The 22,449-nt window shown below is 42.0% G+C and overlaps 1 pseudogene across 1 annotated transcript; it reads left to right on the forward strand.

Annotated features, from left to right (window-relative positions):
• Window positions 1-1,944: 1,944 nt before the first annotated feature.
• On the forward strand, window positions 1,945-22,246 carry LOC308416181 (coiled-coil domain-containing protein 186-like; annotated as a pseudogene). Its single transcript, XR_013975671.1, has 8 exons — window positions 1,945-2,192; window positions 9,355-10,038; window positions 12,721-12,848; window positions 13,772-13,900; window positions 14,853-15,065; window positions 15,915-16,034; window positions 19,964-20,064; window positions 21,879-22,246. The product of XR_013975671.1 is annotated as a coiled-coil domain-containing protein 186-like (transcript).
• Window positions 22,247-22,449: the final 203 nt, after the last annotated feature.

Raw genomic sequence — 22,449 nt, forward strand, 5'->3', positions numbered from 1 at the left:
TGATTTATGATAATGAAAAACAGGTTTCATCATATGACTGACATGGATTACATGTCTGCCCTGTAAAGTTTTCCCCTTTCTATACAATGTGCTGTGGGAGAAAGTCCTGATGCCAAACCCACCTCTGCAGAGAATATGTCCTACGCTATTTTACACACTTCTTGCTCCAAATTTGGAGCTACACCCTGTAACTTTTCAGTACACGATCATTTGATGGGAAATGGAGATGTGGAGACAAAGGGTATGCATTAGGCTGCGAGTGATGCTTTTCAGTTGACAGCCATCACCCCAGGGACTGAATCCCAGGCCTTGCCCATGCTAAGGCAAATGTTGTAGCACTGACTTCTTCGTGAAAAATAAATCTCCAATTTATTTTGGTATTTATAAATCCAAATGTAGGATTGCTATAACTTTAATTTTTTAAACCTATTTTTAATGATGGTTCTTAAACGCTTTAACCTCCCTACTAGCCCACCACCCACCAGAGGTAGTGGAAAAGAAAGGATACGAGGAACTGGACCTGCATAAAAAGGCTCTTTGGAGCTAATCCCAACTGTGTTGTATGGAAATCCGTGGTTGAGTTCACAGGTGAGCAGCTCCGTTCATGTCCAAACATTTCATGGGCACAGCGGTTGTCCAGGTGGGCAGAATCGGCACGGCAGACAGGAGTCGGCCACAGTGACACTACCCAGTAGAGACAGCCAAGCCTCAGCCTTTGCTTTAGCAGACCATCCTCATTCCGGTGTTTGCTTCACAAATTTGCCTTAGCCTTTCACGCCTGTGTCCACTTTAACAAAATGTTCCTTCACATGTTTGCCCCAGCAAAACACCTTCCAACATAACTGACTTTCCAAAGAACCGTTAGAGTTTCGGATTGCAGCATTTCTATCTTATCTCTTTGGCTTTTTACACAAGGATTTCTTCTCTCTTCTGATTAAAAATTTAGTTTCCAAGACATACTTAATACACTTTATTACTAGTTATAAATTCTGAAAGACATTTCAGATATAACGCTAATGTTACTTCTAAAAGTAGGAGCAGATAAAATCACCACAGCACCTTGACTGTCAAATGCGCTGTAATACATTACCCTAATTTGAGGAGGGAGGCGTCATTTCCTGATTAAAAACAGACAGAGGGTTAGTAATATGCCATGTTGAAGTTTTTCCTCCTTAGCAATATTTTGGAAGTAGTTTAACAGTAACATGTTTTGATTTACAAACCTGCCATTAGAGGTGACTCTTTAAACTATTTTCACTTATGACTTATATCTACACGGTTCAAGACTTCAAAACATCTTTTCTCTGAACAGAGATGGTTTGCAAAACCTCCAGACTAAAGCTTCTCACCTTCCCTACCTCCTGTAAGTGGGCTTAGTCACTATAATATACACCCTTCATACAACCAGATGGGATACCCAGCCCACGGTTCTTTGCATGGAGCACAGCAACAGCTTAGTAGTAAACCGGGTGCCGGGAGCAGATTCTAGGTCAAGGGTATTATGGAAACCCTGCAGAGCTCTCCCAGGGATGAATGCTTGAATGCCCACATCAGCTGCTCCTAAGGACTTGGCTCACCCATGGCCAGTGCAAAGTTTGTACCATTAGAACCGGGAAGCCACAATCTCGAGTTCTCTTTTATTACTTTATGCCACTGACTCATTAGATGACCGGTCAAAAGGTGTGGGAGAAAGTGAGCAACTTCCTACCGACAGAGAGCACCGGCTTGGAGCTGGAAAGGGAAAGAGTGGCCCAACTGGACAAGGGCCAGTGTGTCAGCCTGCTACAGCCAAGTCAGCTTGCTTCAGCCTCCTTGAGAGTGGAGGTGGCGCCGAGATGCTGGGCGGGTTCCTCTAGAAACCGCGGGGGCCGGAGGAGGTGCCTCAAAAACCACGCCCACCCAGATGTTAGCGTCACGCGGTCCGAGCCGCGCTGATTGGCTCCTTCAAGGAACCCCGCCCCCTCAGCTGTAGCCGCGCTGGCTTCGGCATCGCCGCCATTTTTGTTGATGTGTCAGCTCCGCAGGGGTTTTTGGAGGAAAACCTCGGCCGAGAGCCAGGGATCGGCTGTGGTCTCCGCGGGTGACTTCCTCACCCACTCCGCGTCGGCTAGAAGCCGCCATGGGTCCGCCTTCTCCGGAGCCGGAGCTCCATCGGCCTCGCTAGGGTGCGGCCCGGGGCTGGGCGACGGACGGTGAGTGGCCGAGGGGCGTCCATGGCGGGTGCCGGGGGCTCGGCGGGCGCGGGTCCGCGCGCGTGGCCGTGACGAGGTGCTAGTCCCGGGCGGTACGCGACTCCGCGCGTGGACGTAACGGGGCTGGCGGGGCCCTTGAGGGCTGTGCCTGGAGCGCGGCCGCTCCCCCGCCTCACCAGCTCGGGATCTCCAGAGATGCGGGCAGCAGCGTTTGACTTTCCCAGAGATGCCAATGGATTTCATGAATCTTGGCAGGGAAGTCATTTCAAATTTATTTCTCCCCTTCTACGTATTCTCAAAGTAGCAATCGCAGGGAAACAGCACGGGTAGAATGGTGGCTCAGCTAACAGTTCGTAACTTGTTAAATATTCGCATCTCGATTTTTGTTTAAGGAGACCCGGGTTTGTACCCAGAACACCTGAGTTTCAGTCCTGCCACTTCAGTTTGTTAGAGTCAGAAAAGAATATAGTGAAAACGTGACCTCGAACCAGAAAGAGTTATCAGACTCTGAGTCACATTCATTTGATGGTCAGACTTTTCTTCTGAAGTGATACACAGGATGCTTGTCTGAGGAAAATATGAAACAAACTAGCATGACAGTGTTTGAGAGGCGCACGTGCAGCCACCCAAAGGGAAGTCAGTATGTTAAGTGTTAGGTTTATCGGTGTGGATGTGGCCTTTGCAACTAGTGTAGCTATTGTGGAGTAGATTAAGGACCCAGAGACAAGTGATATGGAAACTGATCTCCTGAGTATGAAGTACACTGTGTGCAGCTACTTTTCAGCTCTTTGTTAATTAATGGCCACACAAATGAAACAGCAGTAATGACTGGCCTACTTCTTTTATTCTTCCTTTTTGGTCTTTTCCATGTTCAGGGAAGATTTTTGGGAAGGCCATAATCTTGTACTGTTAAACCAACGCTTCTTTGTACAGTATAATAGGTAAGTATAATTTTGGAAGACACCCAGAAGATGCATGGACTGTGTTTAATTTTTTAAAGGCCTGTCTAATTCGAAATAATAGAAGCTCAAGGTGTGTGTTTGTTTTAAGAACAGGTTCCATGGAGTAGGGGTTGACATTTCTAAGTCTGGTGTTTTTGATGAAAGGCTGTGTGAGGAAGAGGGACCACTTATAAAACTTTAATTTCTTCACACAGGAACCAAAGAATTATCCTTTGATGCCATGCAGAGTGGCAATGGGGCTGCTGCTGCTTGCTTAGCATGTTCAGTTCTGAAAGTCAGTTTATAGTTATGTGGCCATGTGTAATAAACAGAACAGTCAAGCCAGCTCATTAAAGAAGGCAGTGACAGCTGGAAGCAGGGCAGCCTTACTTAGAAAACTGTCTTTCCACTCAACAGGTGCTAGCATTGTACCCTGGTTTACAAAAGTTACTCAGCTCATGTAAAAAAAGTATATTTAACTTCAAATTCTGGTTTGTTTATTCACTAATAAGACTAAGGTTTTTCTTATTTATTTATTTTTTTTGTCTTTATGTGACTAAGGTCAAATTTTGATTTTCCTCATAAACATCACTTCACTTACAATATTTAGTTTTATTTAGCATTTATTTTAGAAGCATCAATAGGATAATTTAGACTTACAAATGCTACTGTAACTTTACACCATCTCAAACTCATTTGAACTTGCTTTACAGAGAGTTTGTTTCCCCTAAGACGTAAGCTATTGGGTAAAGGGGCAATAGACACCAAGAGTGGAAACAAACCCTAGGATAATGCTAACCGTTATGAGCTGATCATTCACTGTAGGGTTACGTAGTAAGTGCTAAATAGTTCTTTTTATTAAACGAAATCTTAGCAAATTAACCAAATTGAGGCATAAGTCCAAATCTTTAAGTAAATGTAGAAATTCTTATTTAATGCCATTTTTCTTATATTTGGTTTTCAGACATTTTTTTCTTTTAAGATTTTATATATGTCAGTAGACTGTCTTCAGACACACCAGAAGAGGGCATCAGATCCAATTACAGATGGTTGTGAGCCACCATGTGGTTGCTAGGAATTGAACTCAGGACCTCAGCAAGAATAGCCAGTGCTCTTAACTGCTGAACCATATCTCCACCCCAGTTTTCAGATTTTTTTTTTAAACAGTTAAATAGAAATACTGACACTTTCTTAGACTTCATTGCAGTTGATGAGTTCTGTACAAGTAGCTTCAAGTTAGATTTCTGTATTAATTTTATGTCTTAATATTTTAAAAGCCATTTAGAGTGGGAAGTACTCAGACTGTGACTGCCTGTTACAAAGGTGAGGGGGTTATTGTTCAGCATCCGCCAGCTGTCCCTGTCTCACTGAAGATGTCGTGGGAAGCACAGTATGTGATGGATCGAGGGCTGAGGAGACAGTGTCCAACTGTGAATCTCAAGTTTTCCTCCTAGAACAAATTCTAGAAGTCTTTGAAACAACTGTCTTAGCTTCCTTCTCTTAGAAGGAAGGATTGATGTGCAGAAATGTGCCTTCTGTGAAACCTCAGGGTCAGCACTTTGCATTGGGGAGACTCAGGTTCTTACACAGGTTCTCTTCTGCTTCACTACTTTGTTTTTTAATTTAAAAGCTTAATCTAGAAAAGTGTGTCAAAATGTACTATTTAGGGTTTATCGGGAGATAATGGCTAGATGCTTTTAAATTTTTTACTTCTAAGATGCCAAACTAGAGCTTTGCAAGAACTAATAGGAAAGGTAAGTTATTTTAGCTATGCTGCTTTCAAATTGTTTTTGGGAAATATGCAAAACTGTCTTAAAGACTGTATTTTCTTACAAAGGACAGGGAACCATCCTATTGGAGAAGTGACCTCACAGGTCTAGGTTGTATATGTTAATGCATATTAACTTGAGAAGTAAGTATACAACTAGAATTATTTGGGGGTGGAGTGGTGTATAATTTAAAAATTATAAAAATATCTGAGCAAGATTATTCAGTGGATTTAAAGCAAGCTTTTATCTTGAAATGATGGTGTGCTTTATAGAGCTGCACTGGGAAGGATTCTGATCCGTGATCCGTAGTCTCAGCATTTTACAGCAGCAAAGATTTGACAGGCTCAAGCTTAGTCAGACTGCACCTGAGGTCTGCACCCAACGGTGCCTGTTTTAGTTTGCACCATGTTCCCAGTACCGACAACAGTGTCCGCATGGAAAAGCTGTCCCATATATATATATTTGGCAGGTGAACACTTTAGACTTTATTTTTGAGTTGGTTCCTTTGCATGATGCTTATTTGATGACCTGTTACCAATTAGCTATAGATTGAATTTATTTCTATTTATAGTTTTGTGAGGCAGCCTATGGTTTTGTTCTCACAGTGCTAATTACAGGAAACTGGAAATAGTACTGAGAGCTGTCAGTGTTTATGTAGTTTTGTGGGGACGACTTTCTAGAAACACGAGTGAGCTCATTAAGGAATGGAAGGCGATGGGATAGTGCTTGGTGTGACACCTTTTTGCTGGGTCACCTACAGCTGCTCTGCTGCAGTCAGACAGGAGCTACAGGGACTGCAAGGGATCCAGAGGAACTTTGTGATTACAAGTACTTCTCCTAACAGTTACTACAAAGTCAAAGTCGCAGCGCACGCAGTAGTCAATAAGCATACATGCATCTGTGACTGAAGTTGGTCTGAGCAGCATTTAAAACAGGCTTGCAGCCCTTCCCTAGGCTTACTTTTCCCCCTTTTATAGATTATTTTTAAGTTGTTTAATCTTTCATAATTTTCATGACAGCATTCCTTCCCAAAAAAAAAAAAAAAAAAAACAAATAAAACAAATACTTGGACTGTATCCAAATTGCAGTCCATCAGCATCACTACCTGGGGATGCCTGTAGGGGAGCAGCTGACTCTCCTTCCCCTACTTAATGGTGAATAGATGAGCTTCTTTCTCATAATGTTGTTTGGTTCCTGTCTGCACAGTTCTTTCATGCCCCTTGCTGTTGCCCTTGCCGCATGTACAAGCACGGTTCCTCTGTGACACCTCCTTTTCCACCAGTCCCCGGTCAGTGTTCACTCGGGCATCAGCAAACAAATGTGCAGTCTTAATGGTTCTCAGATTTGTATAATGACCTTTTCAGAGGTCCTGACATATTGAGAGACTCTATGTAACTTACTTGTCTTTTAAATTTAGTGTTTAATTGATAAGATACATAAAACAAATTCTAAGCTTGGATAGATAGCTGGTTTTGTTGTTATGTAGATGAAGCTCCTTGTAGAATGTAAGATACATTGGTGGTTCTACACTCTGTACTCTAGATGTCTCCTTACAGCCTGCCCACTAAACATTGTCTACCCCAGGTCATTTCACAGAGCCAGTGGGTTCCTCTGCCACAGTGTAGCACTGAAGAGTATTTGCAAAAATTGGTTTTAAGTGTTGTACAGAGCTCTTTGGTTATCTGTTTATTGCTGTTATTGTTTGATGTTACAGAGTTTCAGTTCTGAGTAAATTTCTTGTTGCAAGAACACATTTCATTTAAAAGGTGGCTGCCTCTTCAGAGTCAAGAAGGGCCATGTCTGCTCAGTGAGTATAGGCAGTGTGTTCCAATGTACAGATTGTTCTTGTGCTTGTCATAGGGGTGGCTTGAAGAAAGATACAGTATTAAAATTAAATCCTCAAGCACAATTGGTCACTAGGTAGACTGAAAGGAAAAACAGGGCAGGTCTGTGTTGTCCTCAGTATGCACAGTGAGTGTACTTGGTGGAGTAAGACATTACAGGAGAAGAGCAACATTTTCTGAATGTGGGCAGAGATCAAGTTTGGAAACTTATGTAACTACTTCACTCAGGAATCTCAGTAATTTCATTAAAAAAAATAGCAAAAAACTTTGTGTGTGTGTGTATATGTGTGTGTGTGTGTGTGTGTGTGTGTGTGTGTGTGTGTGTGTGTGTGTGGAGGGGGGAGATCCTATTCTCCCTGAAGAAAACTTGCAGTTCTTAGCCCATAAATGCTTGATGTAGCAGTGTCTGTCTAGTCCTCCCAGGAGAGACAGGCTTGTGTCTTTACTCTGGCTAACCACTGCAGAGTGTAGACAGGATTTCATTACTTGAAACTTTCAAGAAGGGAAAGGCCAGTCTTGGGTGCATGACTTCAGCTGTCTGTCTGATGACTGAAAAGAAGAGGAGCTAAGTGTGGAAAGGCATAGCAGCAGTCTTGCAGCTACCTAGCCTGCACACTTGCCCTCTTACGGTAGAAGGCTCACTTCACAGGTAGCTCCTGGTCCCTTTTGATAGCCAGGATACTACATACTTCATCACTTCTGAATCTGGTGATTTGTCACTTCCCTTAGTAACCCTGTCCCCACCCCATGACTGTCACAAATAATCTAGCCTTCTTTTAACTACTTTGCCCTTTGATTTGAAATTACCAAAAGAGAATTGAATGAGATTAAGAAACTAAGTGTTCCAGGTGTGAGATGAGGCTTAGGTTGGGTGGAAGGGAGGGGATATTGTCAGAAAAGCAGGAGCACAATTGTTGAAGAGATTATGAAAGCAGAGGGAGAAAAGAGATGTTTGTTAACTAAGTACATGATGCTGTGAACAGGGTGCTCAGTTACAAGCATTAGAGGCAGAATTGAGGGTTAGCGGGCTTGAGTTTAAGACTTTGGAAAAAGCTCCAGTAGGAACACCTGTTTTCAGGTAGACTGTAATATAGCACAGGCATAGCATGAAGAAGGATAAGTGTGTGTCTAACTCAGGGTGCAGGACTGAAAACTCTCATCCAGGCATCAGCTCTGAGTTACTGCTTCAGCTCAGCTAACTGTGCACCTGCTGTGGAGGAAGAAAGAGTGAACCCTGGGGACAGAGGAAGCTGAATGAAAGGATGTGCTTTTCTGTAGACAAGTCATGACACATAAATAAGACTCTTAAAGTTGTTGATAAAATTTCTTTTTACTTAACGGAATGCTGGAGAGTCACAATGCCCCTGAGGTCTGTTCTCTTCTGAAGGCATTCCTTATCTGCCAACCAGTGAGTGTTTCTCTGCTGTGAGCATCAGCTAGCTGTGATGTTTAAAGCCCCTGCAGGTTCACATTCGTAAGGTTTTAACATTAGCAGCAGCATAGTATATCTTATACTTAGTATGTCATATCATGCGTGGTATCTTTAAAATGTCACTTTGAGCGAGCTATTGTATATCATATCACGTGTTCTATTTTTAAAGAGTTACTTTGAGTGAGCTAGTTTGTAAGTTGCTTTGAAGCTAGTGTACCTGCCTGAGATTTATTTTTTATTCCAAGATTTTGGAATAAATTACTAAGATTTTCAAGTGTTCACTGCATTTATTTGTCTGGTCTGGTGTCTTTAGTATCAATACCAGCTTGCTGATGAAGCATATACAGCACGGTGGTGTTAATTTGTGTCATTTGGAGGTAGGTAATAAATAATGGAGTGATGTGGAGCTTGAGTTCTGTCTGTAGTAATTGCTGTCTTCACAGGTGGTCCAAAGAAGCAGCATGTTTGGCACACAGGATGGCCTTTTCCTCCTTACAGTTGCCTCCTTTCTACAGTCCTAGAATAATGTTCTTCAAGCAGTAGCCTAATTTATTTTATGCAGGTTACAGGTCAGCAAGTGTTTGAGAGCTCACTGGGTGCTAGGATTCATACAGTAAAATCAAATGTTGTACAAATCTTGGGACTTATTATAATTCACCCTTAACAAAATCCCTCCTGCTTAGTGCTGAGGGTTCCACACAGCCAGTTTTCTTGTTTCACTTTTCTCAAAGCTTGGAGTGAGCATATGTTTTTCTGTTATAAAATGTAGTCTTTTTCCCCCGTGTATATGTTTCATCCGAATTCTTTCACTGTAGCTGCTCGTCTGCCTAGTTGCGGTCTGCCATCGCTCAGGTGTGCCCGCCTGCTCTCAGACTGCTGCCTAATGCTTTTGCTGCAGGCTTTTTGCCCATCTCCTTAAAGGGCTTCAGTAGCGTGTGCTCACGGAACTGGAGGCCATTCTCCTTCCCGATCTTCCCATCACATGTTCTGCCCCTTAACTAGTGAGGCCAGCTGGCCCAGGGCGGGGCGGGGCGGGGGACTACGGTGGCCGCACTGGTTGTGTCCACTCTGGGTAGGCTCTTCTCTTTCTTTTCTCTGGGGACACTTCATGGGCATGCCTGGAGTGTGCAAAGGTGTAAAGGGTCTTAGTCTAACTTTTACATTTTGATTCCTTAGATGTAAGTGAAGATCAGGAGCAGATTTGAAGAAATGCAGAGTGAATTGGTGCCAGTCAGCATGGCAGAGACTCAGCACATAGCCTCTATTTCTTCTGATGCAACCCCTGGGAAAATATCCGAGTTGAAGGACGACTCACGCACCTCAGTTTCTGGCGATGAAAGCAGCAGATTAGAAACGGGATCTGGACCATTGTCATTGAACTCTGACAGAATTTTATGTCAGACTAATGAACACTGTAGACAGACCTGAAGTACAGGAAGGCCATATTCCAGACTGTGGCAGTGGTGAGAATTCTTGTGCTAAAACAGACACATGCCCAGAAAATTCTGAACAAATAGATGACTTTCCTGGTGGAGACTTTGCAAAACAAGTGTCAGAAACCAGTGAACCAGAACACACAGTAACAGAGATACTGGCGGAGTTAAAGTCGTCTGCACCCACAGAAGCTGGTAATCCAATGACCTCCTCAGCAAGCCTCTATGATACAGACTGCACCAGAAAAGTCATTTCAGAGATAAAGACTGTTTCAGCATCAGACGATTTGTTGGGAGAAATAGAATCTGAGCTCTTATCTGCTGAGTTTGCAGTACCAAATGGAGTGAATAAAGGAGAGCATGCTTTAGCCCTGTTTGAGAAGTGTGTGCATAGCAGGTACTTGCAGCAGGAGCTCACTATTAAACAGTAAGTAACTGCTGTAAGCGCTCCCTTCCCACTTCCAGTAGGACCAGCTCCTCTAAGGAAAGGGCCCTGCTCTCTGCTTTTGTTTCAGAATGCAGCCATGCAGAGTTGGTGTGCTTCCCCAAATAACTGAGCAGCTTATATTTGCTGCTTGTTTACTATCATAAAACAGCAAAAATTGTGTAAGTTCATTAGGGAGCAATTCATTTTTGAAACAAGGTATGTCAAAATAAATTCAAAGGGAAATTCAAAGTCATGAAATTTAAGTTCAGAAGCTAACAGTTTAGAGAACAGAAGAATTAGTTGAGCACATTCTGCTTTTAAACATCTATTTGTACAGTGTTTTGATGAGTTTGATTTCCTTCATCCTGTTTCTAATAGGATTTATTCTGTATTTTTATTGAACATTTTATAGTAAAGTGATACGTAAGTTTGGGCATACTGTTACAATCTTTTAAAATAATACGTAGTGTCTTTCACTAAACTACACACTTTTAAACTAGGCTGTTCTTTTTCTTTTTAATTAATGAAGTGTGAGAGTAGAAAAAGGAGGCCTGTGCCAGGAGAGGGTTACAGGGAGACAGACCCCGCTCCAAGTGCTGTGTGATAGGGAACTGCCTTTTCTTGCTGCTTTGTTTTTCCATACTATTCTGGTAAAGTCACCAGATTGCCCTAAAGCAGCTCACGCTTCATTGTTTTTAACCCAGTGAACTTCAATCTGCTGGTACTCATTTTGTATTTTTTACTTTAAATTTAAACTTTAAAAATTATTTCTAATAATAAAAAAAAAGACGTATGTGAGGGGTGTGACATGTGCAAGTCAGAGGAAGGTTTTTGGAGACATTGTCCCCTGTCTACCTTTGTGTGGGTCTGGGGATCACATGCCTGTGAGACTCCAGTGCCTTTTCAAGAGCACCCCTGCTCACTTAGGTCCTAACTCGGAATACTGCTGACTTGTTCCTACATTTTGCTTTCAGCTTCAGACATTTGTGTTTCCAGCCCGTCTAGGCTTGGGGTAACTTCTTCACTCCCTACAATCTGGACCCGCTCTGATCACCCCCCATCACACACACACACACACACACACACACACATGATTATCTCTGGTGCCCTTTCCTACTTCCTCATCTTCACAGTTTATGCAGCACTTAAACATTTTAAGATGAATACATTAATAATCTCATAGGCTATTAATTATGTGACTGGCACACATGTTAACTCATGGGATCCTCACAGATATGCAGCATCTACGACTCTGACTCATTCTGAGGTATGTGAGGTACCTGAGGCACATTAAGAAAGTTGTTCTGAGTCAAATGCAAATATCTACAGATCCAAGCTTCTGACTTTGGCTTCAGAAGTTTTATCAGTTGTTTCTGGAAACCATCTGGCTGCAAGTTGTTGGATTTAACTAAAAAGTATTAGGGGTAAAAACAAACAAGCTCTTTGTCTGCCTAGCAGAGGGGACAGCAGCTGAGTCAGACAGTGCTCTCGCCTGGCTCTACTCTTGTGTAAGTGTATTGTAACCTGCATTGATCTTTTGTTTTACATATAATACTTTTAATTTTAAATAAAATACATGTTGGTTCAGGTAAATAACTAGATGTTTTTCTTAACTTTTACCTCCATTTAATTTTTTATAAAGAACACTTAACGTTTCAGTTCCTTTTATTGAAAATTTCATAAATATATCTTTTCCCAGATGTCTGATTATGTGTTCATCCCCACTTGCTAAGTTTTCTTTTGTTTTCCCCTTGCACAAATGTCATTGTGAAATGACAAATATATTGTCATTGTGAAATGATTCTACACTCAAATCGGTTACTATGTTTATTTATCCTCTCATATAGTTAGTTAGTTTGTGTCCTAACCCTTAAGATACACTCTTCACAAACTCCTGGTTTCCTCTCTCCCTCCTGGGTCTGTGTCTTGCTGTATACCCCACTCTCTCCCTTTCTTTACTTCCCTTTCCTTCATTCTTTTCTTTGCCCACTCTTCCTTTTTTTTCATCCTCTTCTCCTTGTCTTGTACTAGAGGACTTAAACATGCTGGGCATGTGCTCTGCTACACACCCAGTCCTGTTACCACTGGGTTGTGCATTAAATTCCCCAGCACTTGTTTGAACTTGGAACGTTGTACCCTCACGATCAATCTCCTCTATCTACTTTCTAGATCCTGGAAAGTAATACTCCGCCCTTTTTATTGTTATCTCATAGATCAGTAGTATTGTTCAGTGACCCGACTTAAACTCCTAAGAACAGTTGTCTGTGTGGCATGTGTACATAACTTCTAAGAATAACAAAAACTATCAAAGAAACGAGTTAAGGCTGTGCGTGTGACCCAGTGGTAAGGTACCTGCCTAATGGAGCTAATTGGCCAGAGAATTTTTTATAATCTGGTGTGTTAATCAACAGAGTGTGAGTACCTAAGCTTGTAACAAAGCTGGCTGCTCTTACCTTCTCTCTCATCTACTTCTAGTGACAGACAGGCTGCGAGGCAGTTTACCCTCAGACTCAGTCACTCAATGGTGAGGACATGCTCAGAGAAGGCATCATTAGGCATAGGGGGTTCTTATCGGATCTGGTATTTTATTATAAAAAGATTACTTGAGAGTATTGATTGTAGGTGTCTATATCTAATCTATAGTTAGATAATATTTCATATCTTATTTCCCTTTTAATTTAGGTTAATTAAAGAGAATAAGAATCATCAGGAACTTATCTTAAATATTTGTTCAGAAAAAGACCATTTAAGGGAAGAACTGAAAAAAAAGAACAGAAACAGAGAAACAGCATATGAACACAATTAAACAGGTAAACAAAAGTCTTCCAAGACTATACTTAAATTTATAAACTCCTGGAAAAAAAACAAACCATGTAGTCAAGTACATTAAACCATTTCAAATGGAGGAAACTGCTTCATATTTAAATTGTTAGAATTATTCTGAATTGTGTTGTATAAATTATGATATGTTTAACTGTTCCAAATATAGCACATTTTCTGCCCAAATAATAAAAAAAGGCTCTATTTAAGTTTTTACCAGTGAAGGGAAGAAGTGTTAATAGTAGTAACACCCTAGTGTCTCTGTCTGGCTTTGGGCACTTTCTCACTTAGGTGTTAGCACGGCTTCATCCCCAGGGTTTGCTGAATTCTACTGTGAAGGTCATGTCAGGGTATCTGCTGCCCCTTTTTTATGGTGTCTTTTCTGCATGGATGCACGGGTAAGTGCTTAGGTTGGTAACAAAGCAAAAACCTTTAGATTTTTCTGACCTACTTTCCTTCTGTGGACAGCGTATAAGTGTCCTGTCATTAATGGAAGAACTCAGCACTGATATGTTCTGAGAAATGTATCTTGGGCCTTTCCTCCTTTATGTCAGCATCATAAGATGCACTTCCAACTAAAGGTGCTGTGAGACAGTAGGGGATGCAGCCTTGGAGTGGACCTCCTGTCCATCTAGAAGGCTCTAATGAAAACAGCGGCAGACAGCTGTAGAATACAGTAAGTTCAAGCACACCTTCATTTTCCTGTGTTTTGATATGTATTTGTTGCACTTTTACATGTTTAGAGAAAGACTGAGTTGTAAGCCAAACTTACAAGGGTAAAAAGCTTGTGAGGGACCTGAGGAGAATAGTCTAGATCTTACATTCTTGCATTGTGTGTTGTGTATTAATTAAGGTATCATTTGTTTATTTGGTGCAACTATAAAATATAACCTGGAAATCATTCTTTTTACAGTTAGAATTAAGAATAGAGAAACTGAATAAAGAAGTTAAAGCTTCCAAAGATCAGCTAGTAGCACAGGATGTCACAGCTAAAAATGCAATTCAGCAACTTCATAAAGAGATGGCCCAGCGGATGGACCAGGTATTTTCTGTCACTATTAATTTTATAATTTGGTGGTGCTCTGTTTATTAGACTGCAGCAGTCGGGCGATGGCATTGCTGGCATTTATAGAAACGCTTTTAAAGGAATTTGAGGGCTGGAAGAATGACTCAACTGTGAAGATGCTCACTGGTCTCCCAGAAGTTGAGAGTTTGCTTTCTAGCATCCAGTCACAAGACTCCCAACCACCTGTCACACCAGTGCCAGGGCTCTGATGCCCTCTTGTGGCTTTAAGAGTCTTCACATGCATGTGCTCCGACAGACATGGACCTACACATAAATAAAAAAAGAAATCCTAAACTGTGCTAAGGTGGCAATACATAAGTTTAAGTACATCCTAATTGTTTAAAAAAAAAGTTAATTAAGGAATATACGGGGAAAATGAGTCATCTCTTCACCTGTGTCTAGTTTCTTATATCTTTCCTTGTTTCATAGCTAACATTTTGTTCCATAGCATATACATGTACTGGTGACACATGAAATATAGATGAGTTTTTATTAGCCCCTTTGTGTTCCTACAACAAAATACTTGAGTCTAGATACTCTGTTACAAATGAGAAGCATATTTATGTGAGAGTGCTTGTGTTAGCTGACCTCTGGTGACCCAGAAGCCTGGCTCCACTCTTCCAAGCTTCTGCCTACTGATTCTGACAGCTGACCCTGGCAAGTGTGAGGTTAAAGGAGTTTTTTAATGTGGACCATGATCTCTTCCTGAGGCCCACGATGGCGCAGAAACTAGTAAGAAAGTAGATGTGGAGAAGTCGGGAAGGTCTATATAAATAAAAACCACAGCAACCAAAGTAAAGAGTGATAAGGAAGGGCTGGAAATCACAGCACAAAATATACTAACACTGCAGGGAACAGTATTTGTTTGCATATGTTTTTATTTGAAAATATTTTTTTATTAATGCCAGGTAACATTTTTCTTTCCAAGGCTAATAAGAAATGTGAAGAGGCCCGCCAGGAAAAGGAAGCGATGGTAATGAAGTATGTGAGAGGCGAGAAGGAGTCTCTAGACCTTCGAAAGGAAAAAGAAACCCTTGAGAGGAAACTTAGAGATGCAAGTAAGGAATTGGAGAAAAACACTAACAAAATTAAGCAGCTGTCTCAAGAGAAAGGGCGGCTGCAGCAACTCTATGAATCGAAGGTATAACTGTGCCTAATTTGAAGGTCATGCCTCTGCTTTTCCTTAGCCCCACAGTGGTGTAGAGCTAGCACTCAGGGCACGCTCTCACTAGCTTACTTTGTGTTTTTGGGTGTGTCATCCCTGCTGCTAGAAAGGTTTGCTGGGGGAAAGGCAAAGTATTGGCAAATGTTATCAGTTACATTTTCTTAATCCTTTAAAAAACTTTCTTTTAGAGTCTATTGGAAAAATTAGTTTGTGTCTGTAAAAATTATGTTTTGCTAAGATATGTCCACATCAGTGTTTGCTGTGAATGGCTTTACATCAGAAGTATAACTTGGCCAGGGTCTACTTTGGTTTTTTATTTAATACATATTCCCCCTGCGATGTGAGAAATTGGATGTAGGGCTTCGTATAGACTGGGCAGCGTCTCTCCTAATGAGCAGGGCTGCAGGCCTGTCCAGAGTCTTAGTGCAGCACAGTTCACCAGAAAGCACAACTGGTATTTTCTTATAGAAAACATTATTCTAGAGCTGTCCTGGAAGGTTGACTCTCAGAAGTGTAGCTATTCAGAGCACTTGCTATTATCTCCATTTAGAAATGCTGTTCTGGTCCTCAGATTGTAGCAGAACCGGTTCAGTCACCTTACTGCTGTCAGTTAGGAAGAACTGAGTAATCTAGGGAAAAATTATCTTTGTGCCTATTGATTTGATTTAGGACTTTATTACTCTCTTACTACTATTTGAGCCTTAAACCAGCTTTATGGCTTCTGGGCCATAGTATACCTGCCCTGGAATTACTGTGTAACTGCACAAGGGGATAGACCAGATGCATAGTTGATTATTTACGTGAAAAATGACAATGTCTTTTTAGGAAGGTGAAACAACTAGACTCATGAGAGAAACAGAGAAACTAAAGGAGGAGATGAATTCTCATATCATTAAAGTAAAGTGGGCGCAAAACAAGTTAAAAGCTGAAATGGACTCACACAAGGTGAGTGTGGCTGTGCTGTGGGGTATTGTTGAGTACTGAGGGCTGGCAGCCAGTAGGGTGGGGCTCCTACAGCATAGTTCACATCATCACGAGAAAGACTTCTGGTGTGGCTTAGAATGTTAAATTTCGTAATTCTTAGTTTGTTGTTTTAATACAATTTGAGGGAAGGAAAAATATTTAATATGCTATTGGAATTAAGGTGAAAAAATTAAAGTATCAGTTATGTTGATTCCTATAATTAAAAAATACTTGTTCATACTTAAATATAATTAATACCAATAGCTTACTTGTATGTACATGATACACGTGTTAGACACTAGCCCATGGTCCTTCACTCAAAATCCATGGCTGCGTGAGGAAGCTATGAAGAGCTGCCAAAGCTGTGGGGCATCCCTACTCAGCTACTCAGAATTCTCTAATTCTGATTGAGGAATTAAAAATTGGAATCCATAAAGAATCATTTCTAACTGCCTAAGTTGCTTTAAATTCGGATTAAAGCGCTCGGTCGTTGCTACTGTCTGTGGCACTCTCCCGGTGCTCCATCTGTCTAACCCTCACACACTGGAGCCTCTGTGCTGCGTGGTGCATGTTGCATGTGTTGTTCTGCTCAGCTGCCTGAAGCCAGGACCTGTGATGTGCTTTCTGCAGTCACTGTGGCTCCTGCTAGTCCTGCCTCCGTCTGCCTCCGTCTGCCGCCCGCAGTCTCACATGGCTCGTCAGGTTCCTTAGCTGGGATTTAGAGCTGACGGGATGGCACTGTTGCCGTTTTAGCTCACTTAGTAAGCTGCCATCTTACTTTACAGATCCAGGACTATACTCTGTTGGTAGCCAGATTCAGACATTTCCTTCCACCTTAGACTAACGCCCACCAAAAAATAAAGAAATGAAAATAAAAGGAAACACACAAAGGGAGGAAAAGAATAAAAATATGTGAAGGTTTTCAGACTTGAGAGAAAGACATAGATAGAGTGCTCTCTAAGTGAAGCCTCACAAACGAGGTTAACGCTGGGCTCTGTATGTGGCACTGGGAGAGGAACTGACACCAAGCCCAGCAGTCTTCCTGAATTGAAGGTATGGAAAAGAGGAGGGCATTGGTCCAGAAGTGCAAAAGGAATAGGGCCCAAACTGGAGTTCACACAGGACTGACTGGAGAATAAATGTCACTGTTAACACTAGGCAGATTGCAGGATCTCTCAAAGAGCGTGACATCAGGTGGCCCTCAGCAAAATACCTCTTTAGGTTTGGAGGCCACCTTAGCTTTAAAAGCAAGCTTATTTCAAGTAAATTCTGTGGTAAATGAATTATATAAATATTTAAATGATTATAAAAAGCTTTGCTTAGGCATATATTTCATTGTGTTTAGCATCTAATGAAAAATTACCAGCGTGCAAAGAAGTAGGAAAATGCAGTCTACAGAACAAAGGAGTGAGTGACTCGGTGTAGAATCTCTGAGGTCATAAGGACAGTTTGACTCAGATAAGAGGAGACATGGATGGTATTTAATTTAATATAGATACAGCGTTCATAATGAAAAGGGTATTGTGCAGAACTAACAAGATGAAATACCGCAGACGACAAGATAAGATTAGACAGGCATACACAAGCTGGGACTGTGGCTCAGTCGGTAAGAGTTAAGAGTGCATGGAGCCCTGGATTCGATTTCCATATGACCCCAGCACTTAGGTAGTGTTCAAGGTTACCTGAGCCACATAGCAAGTGTGAGGCCAGCCTAGGCTGCATGACACTCTCTCAAAACAACAACAAATTAGCAGTAACAAACTTCATGTGAGTGATTCCCAAATACATAACTTAGTGATGTTCAGCTGTATCCTTTATACCTGACACCTTCAGTAATTTTCCAGCAGATTAAGATGAACTAATAGTGTTCCTTCCTCCACCACCTCCCTATCCCAATAAATGACAGCCCATTCTTCTACTTTCAGGACAAAAGACTTGGGTTCAACCTTGATCTCTCAGTCAGCACATCCAGCCTCTCATCTTACTCTTTTCAAGCCTGTGCACATTGAAGCGGCTTAGCCTTTCTGCTCTAGCTCTGAACTGCCCACTCCCCATGCTTTGCTGTCACTTCATTTCTCCTTAGCACCTGTCCCTAACAGTTTGTTTACCTCTAGCAGTAGACTGTCAGCTTCTTGAGGGTAGAGATTTTTATTTGCTTACACAGCTCTTTCCCTTGAGAATCAAACAGTGCCTATAAAGGCTGCAGAGATGGTTCAGTGGGTCAGGGTGCTTGTGCAAATGAGAACCTGAGGGCAAATTTCCAAAAACTCATGTCAAAACAGGGGCACTTGTGTGTGTCTTATGTATGTTCATGTGTGCTTATGTCGGTACACATGTGTGCACGCGTGTGCTTGCTTATGTTTGTTGGGGGGGGGTGGCAGAAGCTTGTAGGCTAGTCTGGTGCTTGCATTTGCAACAAGGTGGAAGGTCTGGACTGACAGCTGAGGTTATCTGTGAGCGCTGCACATGTGCACACTCGAATACAAGATTTCACAGAAAGGGGCAGTGTCAGCAAGTGCTCAGCTCACGGGTAGAAGATATACAGTAAGCATCCTTAACCTAACAAAGTGACACTTTGTTTTCATGTATTCAAATGTTTAAAGTTTTCTGGCACACAGGAGTCTCACTTGCTGGATTTAGGGTGTTGAAACAGACTGGACTATATGTCAGTGTGTCTTAGTTATAGCAGTGAGAATGCAGAACCACAGTCCTTTATACCTAGTCTAAGACTCTTTGAACGAGTGTTCAAGTTATTTAGTTACTATATGTTAAGTGATACCGGACACTGACTATCAAAGACCAGTACCTCAGGGTAGATAAGTGCTTAATTATACGATGTGTGTTGTTAAAATGACATATGAAGTAGTGTATGGAGCCCAGGTGCAGGGCAGATGTAGAAGAGAGAAAGGCTAAGCTGTCCGAGTGTAAACAAGAGAGATGTAGAGGGAGTGGGATGCTGAGCAGAGGCTGGTGCCTGGACCTCCACAGGAGCAGCAGGGGTCAGTCATTACTTTGCTCATCGCTGTGCCAGAAAGAAGGTCTTTCTGGCTTGTGGTTTTGCATTATAGCAGGAAAGGCATGGCCAGCAGTCTGAGTGTCTTGATCATATTCCATCTGCAGTCAGGAAGCTGGGGGAGAGATCACCAGAGGGCAGGAATCAAGCAAGGAATAAGGAAGATAGAATATACAAAAGAAAGTGTGTTTTCAATGGGAATTGGGCGCAAGGAACTTTGCAGAGTTGGGCAGTCAGGACTAGAACAGGTGAGTAAAAAAATGAGTGAGGAAAAAGCAACAGGTTTTAATGAAGACAATCCCTAAAAATCCCATATGAAGAATTGCCATTTCAGCAGTCTCCAAACAGAGGCCATGTTTAGTAGCATCATTCAATCAAAAGGGAGCTTCAAATGGATGTCAAGCCACAACCAGAGGGTCTCTGGGGTGTGCAAAGAACTTTTGGAACACTCTGCTTTTCTTACCACTGTAGTCATTTACTTAATGTCTGTCAGTCTTACTGTTAACCATTTTCCCTGTCAGAAACAAGCAAACTGTTAGACTCCTGCTTAGTCCCCAGTCTAGGTCTACAGCAGGGCCTTAGTTAGGGTTTCCATTACTGTGAGGAGACACCATGACCACAGCAACTCTTGAAAAGGGAAACATTCAACTGGGGACTGCATCAGAGGTTTAGTCCATTGTCGGCATGGTGGGAAGCATGGCGGAGTGCAGGCAGACATGGTGCTGGAGAAGGACTCAGAGTACAGCTGGGTCCTTGGGTATCAAAAAGTGTGAGCTTTGAAACCACAAGGCCACACCTCCCTGTTAGTGTTACTGAGCCCCCCACAAGAGGGCAGCCTTTCTTCTCATTGTCCTCCATCTTACTGTGGCTGATGTTGTCTCTCATGTTTTCACTGCAGGAGACCAAAGATAAACTCAAACAACTACAAAACTAACCCAGGCAAAGGAGGAAGCTGAGCAAATCCGGCAAAACTGTCAGGATATGATAAAAACATATCAGGTACGTATCCTTTGTGAAATAGATCAGTTATCAGAACTCTGTTTTCATACACGTTCCAGACCTGCCAAATTGGGCGTGTGCATACATTTCTTAAGCAGTTAGTTAAAATGCAGGTTAGTTCCTGCATTCAAGTATCTGCACTTTAAGGTGTGGAGACGTCTCCTTGGGCAGTACCTGCTGTGCAAGCTTGAGGACCTGAGCACCCATAGACAAAGCTGAGTGTGGCAGTGTGAACCCCTAACCTTGGCTTTGTTGGGGTGAAGAGAGATGTGGCAGGTGGCTCCATGCATCCATGTAGTGCACTGGGCAGCCAGTCTAGCCAAGTCCATCAGTTCTCAGAAGTCCATACTCTGTCTCAGAAATAAAGTGGACAGCAATTGGCGAAGAGGCTTGGTGTTACCTCTGGCCTCCATGACACAGGTACACACACACGCACACCACGTGATTGATCTTTTCTTTTTTTTTTAGAGACATGGAACTGTATATTTTGTACGTTTTCAAACATCAGATGCTAAGACAGAGAGAGTATTTACCTTTATACACCAAGATAATATATAGCCCTGGTTCGGGACCCGTACCAGTCTTAGTCTTGGGAATACAAACCTGACGTTCAGCATCATGTGTGCACATGACTGATCCTATCAGAGATTTCCCATCAAAAAGTTGCAGAAAACACTGGACATAACTCTGACGTGGGACCTAGCTAAGCCATAGACACACACACACACACACACACACACACACACACACACACACACACACACACACACGCTAAATAACAAAATCAGGTTGTCAGGCACCTGGCCCAGCATGTGAGGTAGGGGGACAGTCCAGAACTGCATATGTCAAAAATCTGTACCAAGTTACTACACCCATCTGGATTCAGGATAGGTGAATTTCTCTAGGAACACATCTTGGCCGCCCACTTATCCTGCTCCCATTAGTTGTGGAACTGGACTGTGGCAGGGGACTTGCCTTGTCTAACATTTATGTCTCGACCTGCCATCCAGAAAGTCATTTGTCCACATACATGGACATATGAGAAAGCGTCCTTATAATATCAGTAACAGCACAAAATGGTAAGCTAGCCAGGTGAGAGTTACCTCGGCCTTAACCAATCTGACCTAGGCCTTCACATTTCATCTAGGCCTTCCTTGAGATTTTTACCTAGACCTCAATAGGCAGCAGCTTCACCCTCTGAGCCACAAAGCATATGTAGATGGACAGATAGATTTTCCCGTATTTGCTCATTGATGGGAGACAACCTTTTTCTACATGGTGCCAAAACATACTAGACAGACCAGGCTGGCCTCTCAAGTAAATCCTGCCTCTACTTCAGCCTCCCCAAAGCTGAGATCAAAGGCATGCATTACCATGTCGCCTGTCGCATCCCCCCCTCCTTTATTTCATCCTAGGTGGGGTGTGTGTGTGTTTGTGTGTGTGTGTGTGTGTGTGTGTGTGTGTGTGTGTGTGATTTCAACTGAGGAAGCAATGGCAGACCAGTGTTTGCTCATCTTATAAATAAGCTAGGCCACCGCATTACTGCCTTCCTTTTTTTCTTACTTTGTTCGGTTTATTCCAAATTAATTGCATCTATTTCTTTATTTGACATTGTGTGTATATATATATATATATATATATATATATATATATATATATATATATATATACAGTGTATAATATTTTTAAAAATATATAAAATAAAATAAAAGGAGTAGAGAGATGGATAAATATGCCTGGTATTTTCAAGATCCTCGATTTCTTCGAGAGGTTTGTTTTATTTTTCTAAAAAGTGTATTTGCTTTTACTTATAGGAGTACATACACTGCAGCTGTCTTCAGGCACAATGCCAGGAGAAGGCATCAGATCCCATTACAGACAGTTGTGAGCCACCATGTTGGTTGCTGGGGAAGTGAACTCAGGACCTCTGGAAGAGCAGTTAGTGCTCTTAGCCATTCTTCTAGTGATTCACAAGCCTTATTTACCTAAACACTAAACATTAAGTAGAAATACCAAATTCTGTAATTATGGCTCAGATGCAGCCTGGCCTTTGAAATCCCTAAAATGGCAGGGCAGGGCGAGGCTGGGTTGAGAACAACTGAATGAAGGCTTCCTCTTTCTGTTAGGGTGTGTTAACAACGCCATTAGCATTTCCAAAGAGCTAGGTGAGAACCATTGGTTTTTTTTTTTTTTTTTTTTTTTTTTTTTTTTTGTTCAGTCAGTTGCAGGAGCCAGAGCAAGATGGACCTGAGAGAACAGAGTTAGTTGTCATCACTCACTGATTTCACGAAGATATCTCTCTACATAGCCCTGGAACTCACTGTCAAGATCAGACTCTCCTCCAGTTCTCAGCATTCCACCAACCTCTGTCTCCTCCCTGAGTGA

This window comes from Micromys minutus, assembly GCF_963924665.1.
Source record: "Micromys minutus genome assembly, contig: SCAFFOLD_252, whole genome shotgun sequence".
Lineage (NCBI taxonomy): Eukaryota > Metazoa > Chordata > Mammalia > Rodentia > Muridae > Micromys > Micromys minutus.